This window comes from Littorina saxatilis, linkage group LG13 (genome assembly GCF_037325665.1).
Source record: "Littorina saxatilis isolate snail1 linkage group LG13, US_GU_Lsax_2.0, whole genome shotgun sequence".
Taxonomy (NCBI): Eukaryota; Metazoa; Mollusca; class Gastropoda; order Littorinimorpha; family Littorinidae; genus Littorina; species Littorina saxatilis.
The window spans coordinates 13,164,305-13,191,158 of NC_090257.1; the positions used below are offsets into that span (position 1 = coordinate 13,164,305).

At 45.2% G+C, this 26,854-nt stretch overlaps 1 protein-coding gene across 1 annotated transcript in view; it reads right to left on the reverse strand.

Moving 5' to 3' along the window:
- Positions 1–26,854, reverse strand: part of LOC138983651 (cilia- and flagella-associated protein 300-like) — a 121,999-nt gene that overhangs the window by 61,533 nt on the left and 33,612 nt on the right. The gene's annotated exons all lie outside the window — the stretch shown is intronic.

Consider the following 26,854-nt stretch of genomic DNA (forward strand, 5'->3'; position numbering starts at 1 on the left):
GGGGTGGGGGTAGCCATGAAATATGTTCACGGTGCAGGCCAAACGACGACAAGTCTGTTTACCGTAACACGTAAGTCGTTCAGTCGCGGAAACAACTTTTTTTTTAACATTTAGTAAAGTTTTGTGGTGTGTGCGTTTGTGTGTGGGTGGTTGGGTGCGTGCGTAAATATGCAATGTTACTCTGAAAATGAGCTAAAATAGATAAAGAAATCGCTGTTGTTTTTTTGCAAATAAGGTACATGTACTGCGTTCGCATGCTTCGCCGAGACGAGCGACAACAGTCTCGGTTCTTGTGTTTCGGCTAGCCAAGTCTTACTACATTCAAGTGCTAGTCTTTCGGATGAGACGAAAAACCGAGGTCCCTTCGTGTACACTACATTGGGGTGTGCACGTTAAAGATCCCACGATTGACAAAAGGGTCTTTCCTGGCAAAATTGTATAGGCATAGATAAAAAATGTCCACCAAAATACCCGTGTGACTTGGAATAATAGGCCGTGAAAAGTAGGATATGCGCCGAAATGGCTGCGATCTGCTGGTCGATGTGAATGCGTGATGTATTGTGTAAAAAAATTCCATCTCACACGGCATAAATAGATCCCTGCGCCTTGAGTCCGAGTCTGGAGATACGCGCGCGATATAAGACTTCATATAACATAACATACTACATGATGACTGGTTTTCAGTGTTGGTCTTTAGTTTCAAGCCGACATATTGACTAATTGTTGTGATATCGCTTCAGCCAACTTCTCTTACATTGATTGAGAGGTGCCAGCATTGCAACTGTCAAGTACGACCATTTCTTAATGTGCATAGGCATCAGTGTTAGCCATTGTGCAGCATTATTTCCACATTGCCGCGAAGAATGTCCACTTGCAGAATGACACCTCAGTATAGACAAAACCACACCAACAACAACAATAACACCCACAACAACAACAATAACACCCACACCAACAACAACAATAACACCCACAACAACAAGAGCGAACAGTGTCCTGACCGTTATAAGCCTCTCACAAGTCGGGATATCTGAGAACAAGTGCATTTTCTAAACCTTCTCTTGTGTAACTTTGTTTGTTCTTGTCACGTTTCAATATATCACTTAAGGTGATTATGAACCGGTTAATTACTACTAATTAACTAACCACACCACGATCCACTCTCGCAGTCATACAATTAAATAGAGTCAACAAAAGTATAAGTTTCAGACGCCTGTTTATGTATAAACTCGCCACCTCCCTCGAGCCTTCACTCAAAATATGTTCCTTTTACGTTCTCAACACGTAAAAAAACCAGTGTTCACTGACAAAATGCCAGTAGTATATAGAAAATTATAGTAACACGCTGAACCCGTGTAAATATAGTTAAATGCGAATGTTCTGTTCGAAAAGCTCTAGTTCGTGCAGGTGTCACACACCCCACGTTGTCACTACTCCAATGAAATCACAGATACGAAAAGACAACGGTGGTCAACGGGGTGCGTACGACATGGTGCACTTAGCTTTATCTCTGCTGCTGCTGCTTAGCCGGTATGCTGGTTAGTCGGTTCGCTGGTTAGCCGGTTCGCTGGTTAGCCGGTTCGCTGGTTAGCCGGTCCGCTGGTTAGCCGGTCCGCTGGTTAGCCGGTCTCCTGGTTAGCCGGTCTCCTGGTTAGCGTAGCTTCAACAGGTCCCGCCAAAGTCAGCCGTGCAGATGTTACAGGAACGTAACGAAACGAAACGAAACGAAGGCTGCAAACAGAAAGCATCGGTGCACTAAACATGTCAGCTACCCCTCACCCACCACCTTAAAACATGTCATCTTTAAATACCTCATCGAGCACGTGGGCCTGCACAAAACGGACTTTTTACAACAACAAAACAGTCATTTTCCGTCCTTCTCTCCCTATCTGCAAAAACCATATACAGATTAGTATTTTAGCGTCACAGAGAGTAAATTATGCGCTAACCTGGAAAGAACAACAGAGAGTATTTCATTCCACAAACACAGACTCATCAACAGCGTTAAATAATGATTTATTACCTCAAAAGCCTATGATTGTACTCTCATGGAAGCAAAAATCCGCTTCCTCCCTGGAACAGCCTCTGTTCGTCAACAGTGACCAAAAACGTCCAGAACCCCTTGTCGAATCCTTATGCGAAAGCCATCGCCGACGAAGGAAAGTTGACGACTTGTCCTCAGCAAAATACGTGGCAGAGAGAAGAAATAATTGGTGGAAGTTCCCTTAGAGTGCCGAATATAATACTCGGTGAAAAACCATCATACTCTAGAAACTGTGTATTAGATCCTTCCCCTTCTGCCGCTGGGTGTCAAGTGCGCCGTCCTTGTGCCTCTCTCAGACAACCTAGCCAATAACACGTGACTGACCTTGTCACAAAACCAGTCCAGCTATACACAATTCTGCCTCCCCAAGCAGAAAAAAGACACGAGAAACTCAATCCCTGAAAATCCCGTGTGCGCTGTCAGCGAAAAACCGTCAGCCCTATGACAGCAGAAACCTCCACTGTAAAACTCGTGCGCAGCAAACCCTCCGTGTTCATTGAGCACTGTCAGCAAACTCTGCTGTAGCCCAATATCACGTACAGGCGCTTTCTATCATGATCGACCCAGAACAGGCACTCCACTGAGTGACACTTTCTTGGTCTCTGTCACCCGATCGTGACACACCTCCCCTCTTCAAGACGAAACCTCGGTTTCGCTCACAGTCATGTTCTCCTCTCCAGCCCGAGAGAGAAAGTCAGCTCCAACATTGTTGGCGCCCGGAATAACGCGTACCGTGAATTGGTACGGTTGGAGAATCAACGCCCAGCGCATAAGTCTGGCGTTTGCCAACCTTGCAACCTGAAGATATTGCAGAGGTTGATGGTCTGTTTCCAGACAGAAAGGTCGTCCGTACAGGTATGCTTCGAATTTCTGGATGCCCCAGACAATGGCGAGACACTCGCGCTCAACCGTTGCATACGCTGCCTCGGCCGAGGTCAGCTTACGGCTGGCGAAGCAAACAGGGTGCAAAAACCCCTCTGTCTCCTGAAGCAACACTGCCCCAAGTCCCTTCCCTGAAGCGTCTGTCCTCAGCACGAAGTCCTTGTTCAGGTCTGGTAGTCGGAGAATAGGCTGACTGGTGAGTCGCCTCTTCAGGGTGTTGAATGCGGAGCTACATTCCTCCGTCCACACTACAACGGTCGGTTGTAGTTTCTTGGTAAGGTTGGTCAGTGGTAGTGCGATTTCGGCAAAGTGCGGGATGAAGCGTCTGTAGAAGCTGGCTAGGCCCAGGAAAGACCTGACTTCTTTCTTCGTGCGCGGTGGCTCCGCCTCCCGAATCTTCTGGATCTTGTCGTCCTCTGGAACGAGCAATCCCTCGCCGACAACATGACCCAGGAAAGACAATTCCCGAAATCCCAAGTAGCACTTGGACGGTTTAGCTCCCAGATTTCCGTCCTTCAACCTTCCGAACACGTCGCGCAGGGCGTCGAGATGTTCAGTCCATGTCTCTGTCGCGATCAGCACATCGTCGATGAAACTGCTGATGTCCTCGCGCTTCAATGGTTCCAAAAGTTTCCTCATCATGCGAGTGAAGACGGCACCTGCATTCTGTAGACCAAAAGGCATGACTGTCCACTGGAACTGGCCGAATGGAGTGGTAAATGCAGTCTTTGGGCGATCTTCCTCGGCAACTGGAATTTGCCAGTATCCCTTGGTGAGGTCTAATTTTGAAAAATACTTGGCCCTGGCCAAGTGACTGAAGAGGTAGTCCACATCAGGCATGGGTTCCGCGTCAAACGCCGTAATCTTGTTCAGCTTCCGGTAGTCGACACAGAACCTGACGCGTCCATCCTTCTTCTTCACCAGCACAATTGGAGAACTGTAGGGAGAGTTCGCTGGCTCGATGACGCCCAACTTCGTCATGTCGGCGATTTCCTTCCTGACCACCTCCTTCTGGGCATGAGGCATGGGATACTGCTTCGTCCTCACTGGCTGTTTCTCCAGCAAGTCGAAGGTAAACTCCTCTAAATGCGTCTGAAGTGGTATGTCTGTAAGGACCCGTGCTGCATCCTTCAGGATCTCTTGCAAGTCCGCCTGCTGGTCGTCCCCAAGTTCAGGTGAGATGTGCACGTCCGTGTGATCCTCACTAGCCTCCAGCGGACAAACTGGTACACGTCCTCCTCCCTGTTCTTCCGTTGTCTCGTCCATCACGACAGCAACTGCTTCTGTCACTTTGTCCTTTTCCCCGTAGGCAGTCCTCTCTATGTAGGCGCGCAGCAGGTTGGCGTGGTACAGGCGTGCTTTCCCGTTCATGACGATCCTGTAGTCGTTCTGGCCCACTTTCGCTGTCACCTCAAAAGGTCCTTGCCACTGCAGTTGTAGCTTGTTGTGTTTGACAGGTAGAAGTAGCAACACCCGTTCTCCAATCTTGAAGCTGCGCGGCCGTGCCTTGCGGTCGAATCCTCGCGCATAACGCTGTGCTGCTCTTCCCAGGTTCTCTTGAGCCAGTTTGCAGGTCTCTTCAATCCTGTTCCTGAGTTCTACTATGTAGGTCGCTGTCGTCTGCACCTCCTCGTCAGCTTCTTCGTCCGTCCAGGCTTGACGCAGGATAGCCATGGGACCGCGTACCTGTCTGCCGTACAACAACTCAAATGGGGAAAAACCCAAGCTCTCCTGAGGAACCTCGCGGTATGCAAAAAGCAATGCTGGGATGTACCTGTCCCACGTGCGTGGTTTCTCCTGAGCTAGTTTCCTCAGCATGGTCTTCAAGGTGCCATTGAACCTTTCCACCAGTCCGTTGCACTGAGCATGGTAAGGAGTGGTGAAATGCTGCTCCAGTGATAGCAGTCGTGCTGCCTCCGCCATCACTCCTCCCGTGAACTGCGTGCCTCTGTCGGTGAGTACCTCTGATGGAATTCCCAGCCGGGACCACATAGTAACCAGAGCCTCAGCTACTCGCGTGGCTTCAATCGATTTCAGAGGGATCGCCTCTGGGTATCGAGTAGCGTAGTCCACCATGGTCAAAATGTATCTGTTTCCGTCCTCAGACGCAGGCAAGATGGGCCCGATGATGTCCACTGCCACCCGACGAAAGGGTTCGTCGATGAGCGGCATCTTCTCCAAGGGGACCTTCCTCACCCTTCCTTTGGCCACCACCTTCTGGCACTTATCGCAGGATGCGCAGAAACGTCGGACATCCGTGCAGATGCCTGGCCAGTAAAAGTGGCGCCAGACACGATCCGTGGTCTTCTTGGTGCCAAGATGACCTCCCAGAATCGAGTCGTGTGCCGTTGCCATGACACCCTCGCGAAACTCGCGAGGCACGACAACCTGTTTGAATGCACCTTCCTTGTTGCTGAACTCACGGTAGAGCAACTTCTTGTCCCTGAGGAACCTTGACCTCCCATGCTTCCCGCTCAGCTTCACCTTCCCCGACTTCGCGTGCTCCCGAGGAGTCGCTAGTGTCGGATCAGATGCCTGAGCCTTCGCGAGAAGCGCGGGGGTCACGTTCCCCAGGGCAGCTCGTGCAGCAGGTAGGGGTTTGAGAGGTTTGTCCTCTCGCTCCGCCTGTGCCCGCGTGAGCACTGAAATGACGTCGGGAGACCGATAAACGGGAACCTCCCTGGTGACGCCGTCCACAAACTGAACCCGGTTTCCAATGAGCAGGTCGCATGGAGGATCGTCCATGACGACGGCCACAATGGTCCCCGTGAACAACGGTGTTACGACCTTGATCACTGCCGTGTTCAAGTCGTAAGCGTGAGATGCCTCGGCCATTCTCACCCTGATGCTGTCTCCTGTGTAGGCCATAGCTGGAACTAGACTCGCCCGAACCACTATCATGTCTGCTCCTGTGTCCCGCAGACCTTCGCCCTTCACTCCGTTAACGTAAACGTTGCAGTGGGGCTGGAAATGTTTCCTGGAGCACGGAACGCAGAGTTGTGGAATTGTGCATGAGCTCGTGACGTCCCTTAACTCCTCGCTGCCAACAAAGTGTACGCCCTTCTGGTCAGCCTGTCTCCTGTGGCAGTCCTTCTTCACGTGGCCCCGCTTGTTGCAGTAGTAACACTGGATGTCAGATCTGGAACTTGATCCCTTGTGTCCCTGATCGTCCTTCCCGTCCTTGGGTCCTGAAGAACCTGAATTTCCCGATTTTCCCGGCCGTGAGCCTGAGGATTTGCCGGAGATCGCCTGGGCGTCCTCGTGTACTCTGATCCAGTCGGCTGCCTCCTGAGTAGTCTTTGGCTGGTGCTCCTGCACGAAGGTCACCACCTCAGGTCGCAGGCTGGACATCAGTTGTTCCATGACAATGAGGTCGGCAAGGTCGTCGACGGTCCAGTTCTTCTCGGCCATCTCCACCCAGCGCCGCAGGTAGAGATTAAGGCGTGCCACAAACTGATGGCTCAGCTCGCCGCTCAGTCTCTTGCTGTTACGCAGACGTCGTCTGTAGGCTTCCGCAGTCAGGTTGAAGCGCTGGAGTAACGCCTTCTTTAGTGCCTGATAGTCTCTCGCCTCGTCGTCATCCAAAGCGTTGTAGAGCTGCAATGCGCGTCCCTTTAAGCAGGTGCTAAGGCGGCTAGCCCACGTGGCCTCGTCCCACTTCTGGTCGGATGCAATGCGCTCAAACCGGCGTAAAAAATCGTCGAGCTCGTCCTTGTCATCGTCGAACGTCGGCAGTCTCGTACGGTCGGCAACAAACGTCGGCGCGCTAGCCTGAGTAAGCGTACCCTTCTCGGCCTGTAGCCTAGCCAGTTCTAGCTGGAGATCGCGATCCGCCTGCTCTTTCTCTTTCCGTTCCTGTCTGTCACGTTCGGCCTGTCGTTCCTGTCTCTCAAGCTCGTCTTTCTTATCCTGACGGTCACGTTCGGCCTGTCGTTCTCTTTCTTGTCTTGCAAGTTCGTCTTTCTTTTCTTGTCTGTCAAGTTCGTCTTTCTTTTCCTGTCTGTCTCGTTCTGCCTGTCGTTCTCTTTCTTGTCTTGCAAGTTCGTCCTTCTTGTCCTGTCTGTCACGTTCGTCTTGTCGTTCCTGTCTCTCACGTTCGGCCTGTCGTTCTTGTCTGTCAAGCTCTTCTTTTCTCGTCTGTCGCTCTATGTCTTCCTTACGTTCTAACTCCTTGCGCTTAAGCAAACTACGCGCTCTAACGCGTGCGTCTCGCTCTGTCTGTTCCTCGCTACCAGGAGTCTCAAAAGTTAATCTCTTCGTAGGAGATCCCCTGTAGCCATGGTTAGTTTAGCAAAGCTTTATCACTAAAGTAAGTCTAACGCAGCTATAGCTAGAACACGCGGTGATGAAAGCGGTGGATACAAAAATCCAGCAACCGGAAAATGCAGAAGAAAAATCCAAACGGTGTAGAACAAAACGCGTAGCCTACTTTATGGCTGCTTTTTGCGGTGAAACAAAGTGTTTCCCACAGCCGTGGCCTACTTTATCGGCTGCTTTTTGCGGTGAAACAGAGTGTCTCCCACAGCCTTGGTTAGGACAGAAGTCCTCGGACCCTTCCCCCCCAAAATTCCAACAAAGTCAAAATATGGAGAAAAATCCAAGTAAAACAAGACGGTAGAAATGTAACCTGTTACAAAATGCGAAACAACAATGTAGAGAAAACTGAGTAAAACGAATAACAAATCCGCTAACCCCGCTCAGCTCTCTGCAACGGAAAACTCTGAACGTACACCAACAAAGATTCACAAACAAAGGAAAGGGAAGTAATCACAGTTAGCGCATACAATAACTCACAAATTACAATTTACATTTCCTGCAAGATGTGAATCGCTTAAGGTGTGGTATATGATCAAAACTATACAAAAAAGGGTAGCACCAAGCAGAAAATAAGTCGAGCACTGACGAGATTATCTGCTCTTAGTTATCCTTAATTGGTGGGTCTTTATCAGTTGGAAATTAACTGAGTAAATCCCGGCTTGGCCCCCATGTGTCACGTTTCAATATATCACTTAAGGTGATTATGAACCGGTTAATTACTACTAATTAACTAACCACACCACGATCCACTCTCGCAGTCATACAATTAAATAGAGTCAACAAAAGTATAAGTTTCAGACGCCTGTTTATGTATAAACTCGCCACCTCCCTCGAGCCTTCACTCAAAATATGTTCCTTTTACGTTCTCAACACGTAAAAAAACCAGTGTTCACTGACAAAATGCCAGTAGTATATAGAAAATTATAGTAACACGCTGAACCCGTGTAAATATAGTTAAATGCGAATGTTCTGTTCGAAAAGCTCTAGTTCGTGCAGGTGTCACACACCCCACGTTGTCACTACTCCAATGAAATCACAGATACGAAAAGACAACGGTGGTCAACGGGGTGCGTACGACATGGTGCACTTAGCTTTATCTCTGCTGCTGCTGCTTAGCCGGTATGCTGGTTAGTCGGTTCGCTGGTTAGCCGGTTCGCTGGTTAGCCGGTTCGCTGGTTAGCCGGTCCGCTGGTTAGCCGGTCCGCTGGTTAGCCGGTCTCCTGGTTAGCCGGTCTCCTGGTTAGCGTAGCTTCAACAGGTCCCGCCAAAGTCAGCCGTGCAGATGTTACAGGAACGTAACGAAACGAAACGAAACGAAGGCTGCAAACAGAAAGCATCGGTGCACTAAACATGTCAGCTACCCCTCACCCACCACCTTAAAACATGTCATCTTTAAATACCTCATCGAGCACGTGGGCCTGCACAAAACGGACTTTTTACAACAACAAAACAGTCATTTTCCGTCCTTCTCTCCCTATCTGCAAAAACCATATACAGATTAGTATTTTAGCGTCACAGAGAGTAAATTATGCGCTAACCTGGAAAGAACAACAGAGAGTATTTCATTCCACAAACACAGACTCATCAACAGCGTTAAATAATGATTTATTACCTCAAAAGCCTATGATTGTACTCTCATGGAAGCAAAAATCCGCTTCCTCCCTGGAACAGCCTCTGTTCGTCAACAGTGACCAAAAACGTCCAGAACCCCTTGTCGAATCCTTATGCGAAAGCCATCGCCGACGAAGGAAAGTTGACGACTTGTCCTCAGCAAAATACGTGGCAGAGAGAAGAAATAATTGGTGGAAGTTCCCTTAGAGTGCCGAATATAATACTCGGTGAAAAACCATCATACTCTAGAAACTGTGTATTAGATCCTTCCCCTTCTGCCGCTGGGTGTCAAGTGCGCCGTCCTTGTGCCTCTCTCAGACAACCTAGCCAATAACACGTGACTGACCTTGTCACAAAACCAGTCCAGCTATACACAATTCTGCCTCCCCAAGCAGAAAAAAGACACGAGAAACTCAATCCCTGAAAATCCCGTGTGCGCTGTCAGCGAAAAACCGTCAGCCCTATGACAGCAGAAACCTCCACTGTAAAACTCGTGCGCAGCAAACCCTCCGTGTTCATTGAGCACTGTCAGCAAACTCTGCTGTAGCCCAATATCACGTACAGGCGCTTTCTATCATGATCGACCCAGAACAGGCACTCCACTGAGTGACACTTTCTTGGTCTCTGTCACCCGATCGTGACAGTTCTTAAACCCTGCTATCTCCTTACCTTTATTTATTTTTCTCCGAAAATGAAACCAACTCCTTGGAGAGGCCGGCGGTAAAAACAAACCCACTTTGTCTTCAGCCGTTTGTTATTAAACCCTATTTATTTTCATCTTTCTTTTTATTTTATTTTTCTCGGAAACTCAAAAACAAACAATAACTCTTTGGGGAGGTCGTCGGCAAAAATAAATAACGCCAGTCGGGCTATGGTGAGCACGGCAGTTCAAAAATCGTCTGTAAAGACGTACTTGTTAAAAACACATGACACCGATTGACCCCCAAAACGTCGTGTAATTTAAACTATTTTCAGCCATATCGGATGGACACGTGACAATAATTCAAAAAGAAACACACCACTAACAAACGCAAACCAGAAATTCACACCACTTGAAAATAGGTTCTGTGATTGTAATTAATTGGTCAGATATTTTTTTACACTTGATTCAACACACTCTGAAAATATCACACACACACACACACACACACACACACACGCGCACGCACGCACACGCACAAGGGTCACAATTGACACAAAAGCCGACACCGTCTCTGAGAAATGTTGTAAATGTCAAGCCAAGAATGTCTCATCGGCAGTCCAATTAATCTCAACACCTGGTCATTTTCTCCTGGCAAGTAAACAATTTGAAAACAAAACGAAAAACTTCAATTTCCAGCGTCCGCGCGCGCGCACGCACACACACACACACACACACACACACACACACACACACACACACACACACACACACACACACACACACACGCACATTTGGCGCTTATGTTATAGTTGATCTTAGGAATGTAATTATGTAAGATAATGCTTTTAATCGTTGTCTTTTGTTTAATAAAGTAATGCGATGTGGTGCCAACAGAACAATGTCAATGTTTATGTACAATGAAAATGGACATTCAAGTTTTCATATCTTATCGTATCTAAACAAACAAACACATGAGAAAAAACACATCTAGAAGGCGAAAATCAACAAGCAAAGAACACAGTCCACAACCTGAGCCGATTCTTTCCGAAGAATAACATCCTTTTGTAACCCACTTTTTTCTTCACTAATTTAATCCCACAACCTACAAACTCATCAGAGGTTAGAGCAGCACCCTAATCAGAAAGCCCTCTACGACTTGGGAGAAAGTTTGTCGATTTGGAAAGAAATTGCTTGATTGTAGTTTCTGGTTCGCCTCCCCTAAGATTTCCTTAATATCGAGCAGTTTTTCGATCGGGTTGCATGGGAATTATGGCCGACACGCAAGGCACGCGAAGAGTTTGTTGTGCGAATTCTGGGGTCAGGTCGAAAAATCCATGTGTTTTGAAACCGGAGGAAGGCTGTAAAACTACATGATCCGGGCTTACCTCTTTTTCTTTCCAATTTTTGACTCTTAGGTTTCCCTTCCTGTTTTTTTCACTGTTTTTTTTAATTTTTATTTGCCTATCTGTTGTCGTCGTTTGGCATGATTATTATCTCTGCTTTGCTTCATCACCTGATCATGAGGGTTGGGTTCTTTTCTCTCTCTCTCTCTCTCTCTCTCTCTCTCTCTCTCTCTCTCTCTCTCTCTCTCTCTCTCTCTCTCTCTCTCTCTCTCTCTCTCTCTCTCTGACCCTCAATTTTGCTCTGCCCTTTTTACATTTAGTCAAGTTTTGACTAAATGTTTTAACGTAGAGGGGGAATCGAGACGAGGGTCGTGGTGTATGTGTGTGTGTCTGTCTGTCTGTGCGTGTGTGTGTGTAGAGCGATTCAGACCAAACTACTGGACCGATCTTTATGAAATTTTACATGAGAGTTCCTGGGAATGATATCCCCAGATGTTTTTTTTCTTTTTTTCGATAAATACCTTTGATGACGTCATATCCGGCTTTTTGTCAAAGTTGAGGCGGCACTGTCACACCCTCATTTTTCAATCAAATTGATTGAAATTTTGGCCAAGCAATCTTCGACGAAGGCCAGACTTCGGTATTGCATTTTAGCTTGGTGGCTTAAAAATTAATTAATGACTTTGGTCATTAAAAATCTGAAAATTGTAAAAAAAATAATTTGTTTTTAAAACGATTCAAATTTACGTTCATCTTATTCTTCATCATTTTCTGATTCCAAAAACATATAAATATGTTATATTCGGATTAAAAACAAGCTCTGAAAATTAAAAATATAAAAATTATTATTAAAATAAAATTTCCGAAATCGATTTAAAAACAATTTCATCTTATTCCTTGTGGGTTCCTGATTCCAAAAACATATAGATGTGATATGTTTGGATTAAAAACACGCTCAGAAAGTTAAAAAGAATAGAGATAAAGAAAAGCGTACTATCCTTCTCAGCGCAACTACTACCCCGCTCTTCTTGTCAATTTCACTGCCTTTGCATCGAGCGGTGGACTGACGATGCTACGAGTATACGCTCTTGCTGTAACAAGAAGGGCAAAGCCCATACGACTCACATGCTTGACCTTGACCTTTACATGACCTTGACCTTCAGGGTCAAGGTCAAATAACTAAACCTAGCAATGACATCATACACTAAGAACTGCTTTACACATTTTTCCTACCAAAATACATGTGGTCTACCCAAGGTCAAGGTCATCCAAGGTCATGCAACACAAAGCTGTTAATTCAAGACATAGGAAGTACAATGGTGCTTATTGGCTCTTTCTACCATGAGATATGGTCACTTTTAGTGGTTCACTACCTTATTTTGGTCACATTTCATAAGGGTCAAAGTGACCTTGACCTTGATCATATGTGACCAAATGTGTCTCATGATGAAAGCATAACATGTGCCCCACATAATTTTTAAGTTTGACACAGTTATCTTCCATAGTTCAGGGTCAAGGTCACTTCAAAATATGTATACAATCCAACTTTGAAGAGCTCCTGTGACCTTGACCTTGAAGCAAGGTAAACCAAACTGGTATCAAAAGATGGGGCTTACGTTGCCCTATATATCATATATAGGTGAGGTATTAAATCTCAAAAACTTCAGAGAAAATGCGAAAATGTGAAAAATGGTTGTTTTTAAGACAACAATTACGGCCCCTGTGACCTTGAACTTGAAGTGAGGTCAAGTTGCCGCACATGTTTTTTGAGATCTTGTAACCATACACCATCAGGCCACATCAGGTGTTGATAGACTTAATAGTGTCCAAGAAAATCCAACGTTAAAGTTTTCCGGACGGACGGGGGGGACGGACGGACGGACGACTCGGGTGAGTACATAGACTCACTTTTGCTTCGCATGTGAGTCAAAAATGCAGTGAGTTCAGTTTCATTCTGTTAGTTCGACAGCTTGACTAAATGTTGTAATTTCGCCTTACGCGACTTGTTGTTTTGTTTTCTTGACTTTTCGTAGTTGTTGTTGTTGGAGGTTGTGGTAGCCTTATTCTTCTAGTTCTTGATAAAAAATCTTGTGCCTTTGAAATTCCCTTTACGCCGGCGCGTTAATGTAATATACATGGATTAATTAGAACAGTCCCTCTGGAAGAATTAAGGAACATTCTAGGTTTTTTTTCAACATCCTTTGAAATAGAGATGTATCCCACTTGATCCCCTCCCCATCTGTTCAACCCTTTCTTTCCATCACCCGCCCCTCAACATCCCTTCTTTGCTAGTCCACATCACAACACCAGCTTAACCCTTTTCCGCCGATCATTGTCATTATGATTGCACTGACTCAAATGAGTAGGTGTCTCTGCTCCCAGTTGCGTGTGCAGGGATTGGGTCACGTGGCCTAATTCGTTATTCCACTCACCCCGCACGCAACCGTTTTCACCAACATCAATTGATTTCTCTTCATCTGATCACTAACCCCCCCCCCCCCTCCCACCCCCACCCCCTCTCCCTCCCTCTCTCCCCGGGGTGTCCTTTAATTAACCAGGAGGCCAACAGACACAAATACACGGCTCGCCCAGTGGGGTCGGGGCAAGTTTCTTTCTGTTCTTGTGGGGATTTGGTACGAGAAGAGAAAGCTAATTGAAAAACGGCTGCATGGTTTGAGGAAAAAAGCTTTAGAGTAATAGAGTTCTGACGGTGCACGTACTGACACAGACAGACAGACAGACAGACAGACAGACAGACAGACACAGACAGACAGACAGAGACAGACAGACAGACACAGACAGACACACAGACACACACACCCACGCACTCACACACACACACACACACACACACACACACACACATTCCGACACGGACACACACAAGCACCCAGACACGCAGTCAGATGAATACTATATACTTATTGAATAACGGATACTTTAGTATATAACGTCACACACACACACACACACACACACACACACACACACACACAGGTGTGCGAGCGCACGCTCGTACGTACGCACGCACACTCGCAAACACATACACACAAACAAAGACTCGACATTCTGGAAGGTAGGTAGAGGGGGGGGGGGGGGGGGGCTTGTTGGGAGAGGAACAAAAAGAGGTTGCCCACACTGGGAAAAAGGCTTTTTTTGTGTGTAAAAATCAGCAACAGTTTGAAAGCCCAGGAGGCAAGCGGGCAGACAGAATGAAAATAAATTGGACACGAGTGGCCGAGAGGGGAGGGGTCGGAATTGCCAGCAGTGATTTCCTGCAAACTGCGAGAGGCAGTTAGGAGCAACCCCCTGGAGGAAAACACGTTCGGAACTTAGTTAGTCCTGGCGTAACACGTAACCAGTCGTAAAAGGCTGTCTCGGTGTTGAACTACATCTCTTTCATCGCTCAAGCTGTTACAAGTTTTGATCATGAAATCAAATTAAAGCACCACAGCGGCTAGAAAATGGGTGTTTGGGGATCAGGATATTTTTCAATCAAGAAATCAAATCAAAGTATCAGAGATACTCCAAACGGGCGCACGTGGGTGAGAATTTTGTTCAAATCTTAAATCGACTCCGAGTATCAGAGGCTCAAAATAGATGCTACGGGTTTGGATTTAATGACAGGACCAAAGTGGCTGAAAATGGATGCGTGGGCGTTGGGGGTAGGGGTCAGTAGTTTGTTTAAACATGGCATTAAATCATATTACCACAAAAGATCCAAATCGGCATTAGATGGTCGGGATGTTGTTTAAACAAACCATCAACACCTCATATAATAATGTGTTTTATGTAACAAACTTTGTGGAAGACAGTATAGAAAAAGCCACCAAAATGGGTAGATAACGAGGTCGTCGATCCCCGTGCTCAAACACGCGGTCTCAGCTGAACTGAATGCGTTTCATTACTCAAGCCGCTTAAATCACCACAGGAAACAAAATCACCGACAATTCACACATGTATGTTTGGGAAAGTAAAGTCTTACTAAAGACTGCGACCTTATTGTCGTTACAACGAAATGCAGTCAGCAAAATGTGAAGATGCGACGTAGTCGGCAGTCTCGCTATTGAACTCTGTTCCATTTCTCAAGCTACTTAAATCACCAGAGGGACACACAATTGAGGGAAGACTTCTGGAATTTGTTCAAACAAGGCATCAACAACTTACAAATATGTTGAACGTAGACTTTCTAGACAACGTTAAATGGATGAAAGGTCACATGACGGCGGGAAGTGACGACATCAATTCCAGTGCACAAGGCTCCAGATTCAACTGAATCAACATCATTTTCGAGCTGCTAAATCAAAAGAGGGACACAGAATTGTTAGTAAGAATTGACGGGCGCTGTGGCGTGGTGGTAAGACGTCGGCCTCCAAAGCGGAAGGTCGAGGGTTCGAATCCCGGCCGCGGCCGCCTGGTGGGTTAAGTGTGGAGATTTTTCTGATCTCCCAGGTCAACTTATGTGCAGACCTGCTAGTGGCTTATCCCCCTTCGTGTGTATACGCAAGCACAAGACCAAGTGCGCACGAAAAAGATCCTGTAATCCATGTCAGAGTTCGGTGGGTTATAGAAACACGAAAATACCCAGCATGCTTCCTCCGAAAGCGGCGTATGGCTGCCTAAATGGCGGGGTAAAAACGGTCATACACGTAAAATTCCACTCGTGCAAAAACACGAGTGTACGTGGGAGTTTCAGCCCACGAACGCAGAAGAAGAAGAAGAAGTTAGTAAGAATTATAGATTGAAACATAACAAAAAGTACTGTATTTACGTGTGAAAGAAGACGACGAAACAAACAGTTTACGACGTTTCGACCCTGGGGTCTTCTTTAGGAACAGAACTTTCTTTCGTTTTCTAGGTTCCTGGAGAAGACCCTGGGGTCGAAACGTCGTAAATTGTAAGATTCGTCGTCTTTGTTCACACGTGAGTACAGTATTTTTCGGTCTTTTAATTCTCACTCTCACGCGCATTCACCATTGTTCTTCTTTAAGAATTAGGTCAAACAATATTATCAACAACTTGCATACATTTACATGTACTAGTGTTTTGGTATGTACAGTATTTAGACAATAGTGTTGCCTTTAAAGGCACAGTAAGCCTCCCGTAAACCATCACAGATACTGTCAGGCTTTTAAACACAGTACAAACACCCTTTCATTTACACACTCACCGCTTTTGAACATCCTAGGTGCCCTCCGTAAAGAGCGAGCAATTTTCAAAGAATTTATTTTTGCGTGGGTTATCTTACCCCTGAGCCACCGCGAACCCGTGTGATCCAGTTTCCTTTTTTCCACAATGTAGTGGTCAGTTTGTGATTTCAATGCGACTTGCTGTAAGCTTATCTGCAATAGCACGGTATTGTGTACCTGAATCTAAACGCAACAAACGGCTGCGATTCACACGAACTAGAGCGGTGGCAGTTGACTGTTCAGAGGAACGGGCGCTGGGCACAACCGTCGTCTGCTACGAGAAAGACGGTTTGCGTAATACGTTTCCGGGCTTTTCTTTTTTCAAACTTTCAAAACTTCGAATTGTACTGATCTTGTCTTGATGAAAAAAGAATTCTTTTATGATTTAAGAATGTTTGTGTAACAAGCTGTCAATTTATTATCTAGATTTTAAAAGTTAGTTGTAGCCAGTAGATTGCAGCCATTTCGGCGCATATTTACCTTTCACGGCCTATTATTCCAAGTCACACGGGTATAGGTAGACAATTATTAACTGTGCCTAAGCAATTTTGCCAGGAAAGACCCCTTTGTCAATCGTGGGATCTTTAACGTGCACACCCAATGTAGTGTACACGGGGGGAGGTTCGGACACCGAAGAGAGTCTGCACACAAAGTTGACTCTGTGAAATAAATTTCCGCCGAACCTGGGATCGAACTCACGCTGACAGCGGCCAACTGGATACAAATCCAGCGCGCTACCAACTGAGCTATATCCCCGCCCCATACACACATACACACACACACACACACACACACACACTGTAAGCATAGGTGACACTGTGCAAGAAAGCGAGACACTAGATCTAGATCTGTCTGTCTGCATGTAGCCTACTTACAGGGACACGACTGCCAACTAGTCTCGGCCCGCTCATAATAACAATGACCGAGACTTTCAGTAATTCCTTCGCGTGACGTCTAACCCTCTTACGTCATAATATGACGTCTTCAAATGACGAAATGTTAAAGTTTCTACCACAGACATACACACGCACGCACACACGCACGCACAGACAGACAAAGTTACGATCGCATAGGCTACACTTACGTGAGCCAAAAAGGGAAACTTGATCACACGGGTTCACGATGGCTCAGGGGTAAGATAAACCACGCAAAAATAAATTCTTTGAAAATTGCTCGCTCTTTACGGAGGGGACCTAGGATGTTCTCAAGCGGTGAGTGTTTAAATGAAAGGGTGTTTGTACTGTGTGTAAAAGCCTGACAGTATCTGTGATGGTTTACGGGAGGCTTACTGTGCCTTTAAACGAAAGGGTGTTTGTACTGACGTCGATTTCTGTGCAAAAAGCACACGGTCCCCGGTATGAAATAAATCTACATCCTTTTATAAGTTGTTGAAAGCACCACAGGGACACCACATTTATTTTTAAGAATTAAGATTATTTTTACACAATAAAATGTGTGTTTTTGAAAGCAAAGAAGCAATGATACAGAGACAGAGAGAGAGAGAAAGAGAGAGAGAGAGAGAGAGAGAGAGAGAGAGAGAGAGAGAGAGAGAGAGAGAGAGAGAACAAGAACAAGAACAAGAACAAGATTTTATTCCTGTAAGGCCTTAGCCCCTTTCGGAAGGGGGCTGGTTACACAAAAGTAGAGCGTGTGTGCAGCAGCAATCCACACACGCGTCGTTTCAAGTGAACAGAAGAAAAGACAATGTATAATCATAAAATACTAATGCTTAAACAGCGTTTTCTAAACATTTAAATGAAAAATACAAGAACTTAGCTACATTGCAAAGTATAGTTTCATTTTTCACAGACAACAACAGTGCAAGTTTGAAGTTCGAAGGACATCTACAAAATGTTGCTGGAATAAATTGACGTCTTAGATTTTCCAGTGCAGGGCAGCATAAAACAAAATGCAATTCATCTTCAGTACTAGATTGACACAAACGACAGACCAAATTATTTTCACTTACAGCTTTATACCTTTCTGTATGTAAAGCAAGTCTGGAAATACCCAATCTAAATTTAACCAAAACATTTAAAATGTGTCTGTTTACTGGAATTGACAAGTATGTTTCTACAAGATTTGTTGTCTTAAAGGTACGGTACAATGCAAACCGGTCGCTAGTCTGAATATGATTATCCCACTCTTGCCACCGGCAGTCAATAATGCGTTGCTTAAAACATGCCAAAAACGAATTAATACAGGCTACACCTTGGTTAATCCATACATACTGAAAACCATATCGACACAGGCACAACCGTACCTGTGATGCCCAAGTAGATTTACCTCTGCTATCTAGAGAAAACAACATCTTATATGCTTTACGGGGTAATCTACTGTCATCCATTCTTGTCAGTTTCAGCCAGTATCTTATGCAACGTACATATGAATTTAAGTAAATGGGATAACGTCCAAATTCACCATATACAAGATCAGAGAGAGAGAGAGAGAGAGAGAGAGAGAACGAACGAACGAACGACCGAACGAACTTTATTACTCAAGGATGGAGATTTTAGGCTCACGCCTAGTCTTACAATCTGTCCCTGCTAAACTAAGACATAAAGATAAAGACAATAAAAGGACAATTGTCAAGAGAGAGAGAGAGAGAGAGAGAGAGAGAGAGAGAGAGAGAGAGAGAGAGAGAGAAAGAGAGAGAGAGAGAGAGAGATTATTCAGGGTGGAAAGCATACAGGAGTTGTTTTTTTTCTAGCATTCGTCCGTAGAGACTGAGCGAGGGACAGGCACGTATGTCATCCACACAAGGAAGAGAAGAGCCAATGTTAGTGTACGTCGTACATTAGTACACTATCACATTTTGCCCACAGCATATGCACCGCGAACAATGCATCGCGACACCCTTAGTTACACAAGGAAGAAAAGAGTCAGTGTTAGTGTACGTCGTACATTAGTACACTATCACATTTTGCCCACAGCACATGCACCGCGAACAATGCATCGCGACACCCTTAGTTACACAAGGAAGAGAAGAGTCAGTGTTAGTGTACGTCGTACATTAGTACACTATCACATTTTGCCCACAGCATATGCACCGCGAACAATGCATCGCGACACCCTTAGTTACACAAGGAAGAGAGAGTCAGTGTTAGTGTACGTCGTACACTATCACATTTTGCCCACAGCATATGCACCGCGAACAATGCATCGCGACACCCTTAGTTACACAAGGAAGAAAAGAGTCAGTGTTAGTGTACGTCGTACACTATCACATTTTGCCCACAGCACATGCACCGCGAACAATGCATCGCGACACCCTTAGTTACACAAGGAAGAGAAGAGTCAGTGTACGTCGTACATTAGTACACTATCACATTTTGCCCACAGCATATGCACCGCGAACAATGCATCGCGACACCCTTAGTTACACAAGGAAGAGAGAGTCAGTGTTAGTGTACGTCGTTCATTAGTACACTATCACATTTTGCCCACAGCATATGTACCGCGAACAATGCATCGCGACACCCTTAGTTACACAAGCGGGAACAAACCGACACAAAGCCCTTGAGACGTGCAACGCATGCATAATTCACATCAATAAATAGTCCTACAATAACGAGAAAACAACGACCACCGAATAAAACAGCGGGGGTGTTTGGGTACTTTGTCCCGCGTATAACATGTTCACAGAATAGTGGCATCCTTCCACTTGTGAACACACAGCAAAAAAATTTAGCTGGTTTTTGTGATGATTTTTTTCCCCAGTCGGGCTTTGAAACAAGTTCGTCGCTATCGGTGTGGCTTCGATCCCGGGATCGGCGAGGGATTTCAGCACACACACACACACACACACACACACACACACACACACACACACACACAAATAAACGCTCTGCACATGACGCAGCCAGGGTCTTTATTTGTGGTATGTGTCCATGACAGATGCTCTTATCTCATGAAAATTACAGAAACAACCTGTGGTGGTATTTAAGATCATTTACACGGGCAGGGAATACCTTTAACAACGGCTCTCGTGTGTGTGTGTGTGTGTGTGTGTGTGTGTGTGTGTGTGTGTGTGTGCGTGCGTGCGTGCGTGCGTGCGTGCGTGTGTGCGTGCGTGCGTGCGTGCGTGCGTGCGTGCGTGTGTGTGCGGGAGCTTGCGCGCGTGTGAAAGGGGGGGGGGGGGGGGGAGTGGTCGAACAATAAATTTGTCCAACGACACAAAATCGATAGCGCAATAGACAGGCTGCATGTAAATAACGTATCATTATCAGCTTGTGGTGATTCCCTAACCCACAAAGCCATCATAACTGGAGCACACAGAGTTGTTATTGCTGGGGACAACACAGCACACAACTGCAATGCAGAACCCTAAAAAAAAAAAATATTAAAAAAAACTGCTGTAAACCGACGGATGCTGCTGCGTTTCTGCTTGAATGCACACTCCTTCTCTGTCTTTGAGACGGGACAAGACCATCCATCCACTTGGACATATACCAACAAGCGACACCTTTACTGCTTGCTTTGCTCAGTTGAATCATTTCCTTAAAAGGCCAATTGTGGTTTTTAAGAAATCCATTCATAAACAACTCCACCTGTGCACGGTGACCACCCAATTGTGGTTTTTAAGAAATCCATTCATAAACAACTCCATCTGTGCACGGTGACCACCCAATTGTGGTTTTTAAGAAATCCATTCATAAACAACTCCACCTGTGCACGGTGACCACCCAGGCCGTTCATTTATGGTACATGACCCAGTGGAGGATGGTCCTAGCCCATATACAATAAGCCTGACCACATCTGAAACTGCCAAACAGAAGGAGTGTAGCTTTAAACATACCGTCCTTTCCCCTAGCGTATGTCCCAGTGGATGGATGTCCTTAATCCATGGTACAAGGTTGTAGGTTTGTTTGTTTGTTTGTTTGTTTGCCGCCCAGCCGACATATCAGGGCGGTGCTGCTTTGACATATAACGTGCGCCACACACAAGACAGAAGTCGCAGCACAGGCTTCATGTCTCACCCAGTCACATTATTCTGACACCGGACCAACCAGTCCTAGCACTAACCCCATAATGCCAGACGCCAGGCGGAGCAGCCACTAGATTGCCAATTTTAAAGTCTTAGGTATGACCCGGCCGGGGTTCGAACCCACGACCTCCCGATCACGGGGCAGACGCCTTACCACTAGGCCAACCGTGCAGGTAAGGTTGTAGGTGGTGCATGTGCTGGTGGCGAACACGAGAAGGAATGTATCATTTAAGATACGTACTGCTCTTCTCGTGTTAATAGAGATAATACAATGTTCTATTTGTAGATTGACTTGAGTGTTCGTTACTAAAACAACTAAACAAAACACACACACACACACACACACACACACACACACACACACACACACACACACACACACACACAAAATAACACCCAAACTGTAAAAAAAAAAAAAAAGGGGGGGGAAAAAAATTGCATAATCGCAAAAAGATGGGCAGTAAAAACTTCAAAAGGCTAATAAAGCATTTTGCCATCTTGCCACCATCATCAATAAAAATCAACAAGACAGTATTAACAGCCATCTGTCACCACATGTGCAGCACTTACAATAAAAAACGAATAAGGAAAAGGGATGAGGGAGGAGGCGGGGGTGTTTGGCGAGTGCAACAACAACATCATCTACAAGCGTATGCTTTGTTTGCTTTGCTTTTTTACATTTAGTCAAGTTTTGACTAAATGTTTTAACGTAGAGGGGGTAATCGAGACGAGGGTCGTGGTGTATGTGCGTGCGTGTGTGTGTGCGTGTGTGTGTCTGTCTGTGTGTGTCTGTGTGTGTGTGTGTGTAGAGCGATTCAGACTAAACTACTGGACCGATCTTTATGAAATTTGACATGAGAGTTCCTGGGTATGAAATCCCCATACGTTTTTTTCATTTTTTTGATAAATGTCTTTGATGACGTCATATCCGGCTTTTCGTGAAAGTTGAGGCGGCACTGTCACGCCCTCATTTTTCAACCAAATTGGTTGAAATTTTGGTCAAGTAATCTTCGACGAAGCCCGGACTTCGGTATTGCATTTCAGCTGGGTGGCGTAAAAATTACTTCATGACTTTGGTCATTAAACAAGAAGAGCAAACGCTCGATCGAGTCACTTTCGCAGTTCTGAATATTATATGAGGCATCAGATGGACAGGAAGAAATTGCTATTCACAACACAATGAGTCACGTTCACATAAAATTTGAGCCCGGTCACTTTTATAGTTTCCGAGAAAAGCCCAACGTTAAGTTGTGTGTTGCCGAACAGAAAAGGCTAGTTATCTCCCTTGTTTTTCTGATAACGTTCGTAAAAGGCTACAGATGTAAATACTTTGATGTAAAGAATAATCCTACAAAGTTTCAATCACATCCGATGAACTTTGTCAAAGATATAAAATGTCTAATTTTTCCTTTGACGCTGACCTGTGACCTTGAAAAAGGTCAAAGGTCAACGAAACCATCGTTAAAGTGTAGAGGTCATTGGAGGTCACGACTAAACAAAATATGAGCCCGATCGCTTTGATAGTTTCCGAGAAAAGTCCAACGTTAAGCTGGTGTCTACGGACGGACGGCCGGACGGCCGGCCGGCCGGACGGCCGGCCGGACAGACTAACACTGACCGATTACATAGAGTCACTTTTTCTCAAGTGACTCAAAAACTGAAAATTGTAAAAAAAATATTTTTTTATAAAACGATCCAAATTTACATTCATCTTATGCTCCATCATTTGCTGATTCCAAAAACATATAAATATGTTATATTTGGATTAAAAACAAGCTCTGAAAATTAAATATATAAAAATTAATATGAAAATTAAATTTTCGAAATCAATTTAAAAACACTTTCATCTTATTCCTTGTCGGTTCCTGATTCCAAAAACATATAGATATGATATGTTTGGATTAAAAACACGCTCAGAAAGTTAAAACGAAGAGAGGTACAGAAAAGCGTGCTATCCTTCTCAGTTTCACTGTCAATTTCACTGCCTTTGCCGTGAGCGGTGGACTGACGATGCTACGAGTATACGGTCTTGCTGCGTTGCATTGCGTTCAGTTTCATTCTGTGAGTTCGACAGCTACTTGACTAAATGTTGTATTTTCGCCTTACGCGACTTGTCTTGAATTTCGTTTGTTCACAGACTTCTGGTTTCCAAAATGTGTTCAGTTGTACTTGTCATGACCAAACCAGCCTCAATTTAGCGGTTAAGATAAATAACACTCTCTGGCCGAAACGTGTTTTATGATTCATCATTTTTAGAGTTGGCTTGTTATACCACTCCCGTCAAGAAAGATATCACAAGCGACATTTTTCTTTTTGAAAAAAGGAGAAAGGGAAGTTTTTTTAAGACCGGAACAAACCTGAATCCTCACAGGGTTTTTGTTTATTTATCTTCTTTTCTTTCTTTTCTGTTTTTTTTGTTTTTTGGGCCCCGTGAACTTTCAATCCGTCGGTGTCAGTGTATCGACAGCAAAAACACGTGCACCACGATACACTGACGTAAATGGGTAAGAAAAAGAAATGGCGAGTACAATCAAGCAGGTGGTCGCGAGAGTGGTGGGGTCTGGGTGGGGGGGGGGGGAGTGGTGTGGTAGGATGAGAAAGGGTAGAAAACAGATGAGGAGGGAGGGGGGGATACCAAAGTGGAAATACTCGGGGTGAAGGGGTTTAGTTGTCAATGGGGTAGGAAACAGATGAGGGGAAGGATAAGGCACAGAGTGGAGACAGCTGTCAATGGATGCCAGAACGGAAATACTCAGATGGGGGGACAGCCTACCCAGTCGATAAAGTTCCAGAAATAGAAATGGGGGATGCTGTCACAGAAGCCGCAAAACAACATGAGATAATGGTCATTGTTTTCAGGCTGACGAAAGCAGCAGGCAATGCATAAGGTTTGTTTGTTTGTTTGTTTGCTTAACGCCCAGCCGACCACGAAGGGCCATATCAGGGCGGTATGCGTAAGGTAAATTTCTGCCTTACAGGTGAGAGGTCTAACGTGTGTTTGGGGTAAATGTACAGAGATGTCGGGCAATCCTGCTGTCATGTGCCGCGCCTTACAGGTGAGAGGTCTAACGTGTGTTTGGGGTAAATGTACAGAGATGTCGGGCAATCCTGCTGTCACGTGCCGCGCCTTACAGGTGAGAGGTCTAACGTGTGTTTGGGGTAAATGTACAGAGATGTCGGGCAATCCTGCTGTCACGTGCCGCGTCTTACAGGTGAGAGGTCTAACGTGTGTTTGGGGTAAATGTACAGAGATGTCAGGCAATCCTGCTGTCACGTGCCGCGCCTTACAGGTGAGAGGTCTAACGTGTGTTTGGGGTCAATTAACAGAGGTTATGAACAGACAACCCGAAAAAGCAAGGTCTTAAAAGGGAATGTGTGTGAAATAAGAGGGGCGGAAAGGGGGTGGGGTGGGCTCCACTGTACCAGCTACAGATATAATCATGTGAAAAGCAGCCTCTCCTTCCACACCACAGTCTCTGGCCACACACAAGAAATCAGCTTCCAGGTTTCAACATCAGCACTCTGCGTCACTGAGTGAGGAGCTTTTGTTTGGGTGTTGTACGTTGCATCAACCACACACACACACACACACACACACACACATATACACACATACACACTTGCGCGCGCAAAACACACTTTTTGGTTACACTGTCGTAATGACATGATATCAGCAGTGTTAGCTAAAATGACAATATTTTGATATTTGAAGAATTGTTCTGGACCGCAGTCCCCTAGTGTTTGACGTCTCAATTCATAAGTGAAGAAAATAGTATATCTACCTACTGTGTGCTTAAACCTGTGAGCCTTGTAAAGAATAAGACTGCTTCTTAGGTTTCAACAGTGTGTTGTTGAGAGAGAGAGTGTGTGTGTGTGAGTGTGAGTGTGTGTGTGTGTGTGTGTGTGTGTGTGTGTGTGTGTGTGTGTGTGTGGTGTGTGTGTGTGTGTGTGTGTGTGTGTGTTTGTGTGTGTGTGAGACAATGAAAAGCGTATTGTTCTGTGGTCTTTGCAGAACGTTACAGCAATCGTCCATCGTCAGCTTATACCCCAATCACACACAGACGCCGCTCCTACTTCGTTGTAAAATTATCCAAGAGCGTGGCCAATCGTTGCCAAACGTGGGAGGATCTACATGAGCGTGGTTTGATCGGGGTGGGGTCGGGAACCTGCACGCTCTCTTTTCGCTTGCACAAAACCCGGGTCGTGGCCCACAGAAAGCGTGGCAAAGTTTTGAACGTAGCGGGAACGCCATTATCGTACACGGAGCGTGGTAGCATCGTCGTAAGATCTCTGTGGTCGTAAAAAAACCACCATCAGGTCCGTTCATCTTCGAAGGTGGGATATAATCGCCGTCAAAATCCAACACATGGCAAATACAAAACAAGTCGCGTAAGGCGAAATTACTACATTTAGTCAAGCTGTTGAACTCACAAAATGAAACTAAACGCACTGCATTTTTACACAATGACCGTAGTCCGCCGCTCGTGCAAAACGCAGTGAAACCGACGAGCCTGTTTAGCGCGGTAGTGGTTTCGCTGTGCTGCATAGCACGCTTGTCTGTACCTCTCTTCGTTTTAACTTTCTGAGCGTGTTTTTAATCCAAACATATCATATCTATATGTTTTTGGAATCAGGGACCGAAAAGGAATAAGATGAAATTGTTTTTAAATCGATTTCGGAAATTTAATTTTGATCATAATTTTTATATTTTTAGGATTTTCAGAGCTTTTTTTTAATCCGAATATAACATATTAATATGTTTTTGGAATCAGAAAAAGATGAAGAATAAGATTAACGTAAATTTGGATCGTTTTATATAAAAAAAATAAATGTAATTACAATTTTCAGATTTTTAATGACCAAAGTCATTAATCAATTTTTAAGCCACCAAGCTGAAATGCAATACCAAAGTCCTGCCTTCGTCGAAGATTGCTTGGCCAAAATTTCAATCAATTTGATTGAAAAATGAGGGTGTGACAGTGCCGCCTCAACTTTTACAAAAAGCCGGATATGACGTCATCAAAGGTATTTATCGAAAAAATGAAAAAAAAGGTCCGGGGATATCATTCCCAGGAACTCTCATGTCAAATTTCATAAAGATCGGTCCAGTAGTTTAGTCTGAATCACACACACACACACACACACACACACACACACACACACACACACACACACACACACACACACACACACACACACACACACACACACACTCACACACACATACACCACGACCCTCGTCTCGATTCCCCCTCTATGTTAAAACATTTAGTCAAAAGTCAAAACTTGACTAAATGTAAAAAAAAAAATAAAAAAAACTACATCAAGACTGTACTGCGCCCCGACCCGGCTACGCTTATTTTGTGCAGTTCAAAATAAGAGGAGGGAGAGCGTGCAGCTTCCCGATCTAGCAGATCCCACCCCGACCAAACCACGCTCATGGAGATCCTCCCACGTTTGGCCCACGATTGGCCACGCTTTGGATTTTGAGGGGGATAAGCCCCGATTTGATAACTTTTTTCAGATCGGAGTGATCGGCATGGTCGTGGTAAGGACGTAGCGCTGTGTGACGGGGCCCTTAGCCATGGCTCTGTCTAGTGCACAAAGAGTTTAATTTCACACACACACGCACACGCACACATACACACAATCGTTGATATCGATTTTTTGTAATGCGATTACATCAGACATTGTTCCGACAATAATAATGCCTTATTCCTATCATGTCATTCTTTGCGTCATAGACGTTTCTTTCACTCTATCTTGTGTCTGTTTCCCCAAGTGTTTGCACTTGTAATGTCTCTGCAGTGTTTCTGTTCTGTCACATGTAAGGTTTTT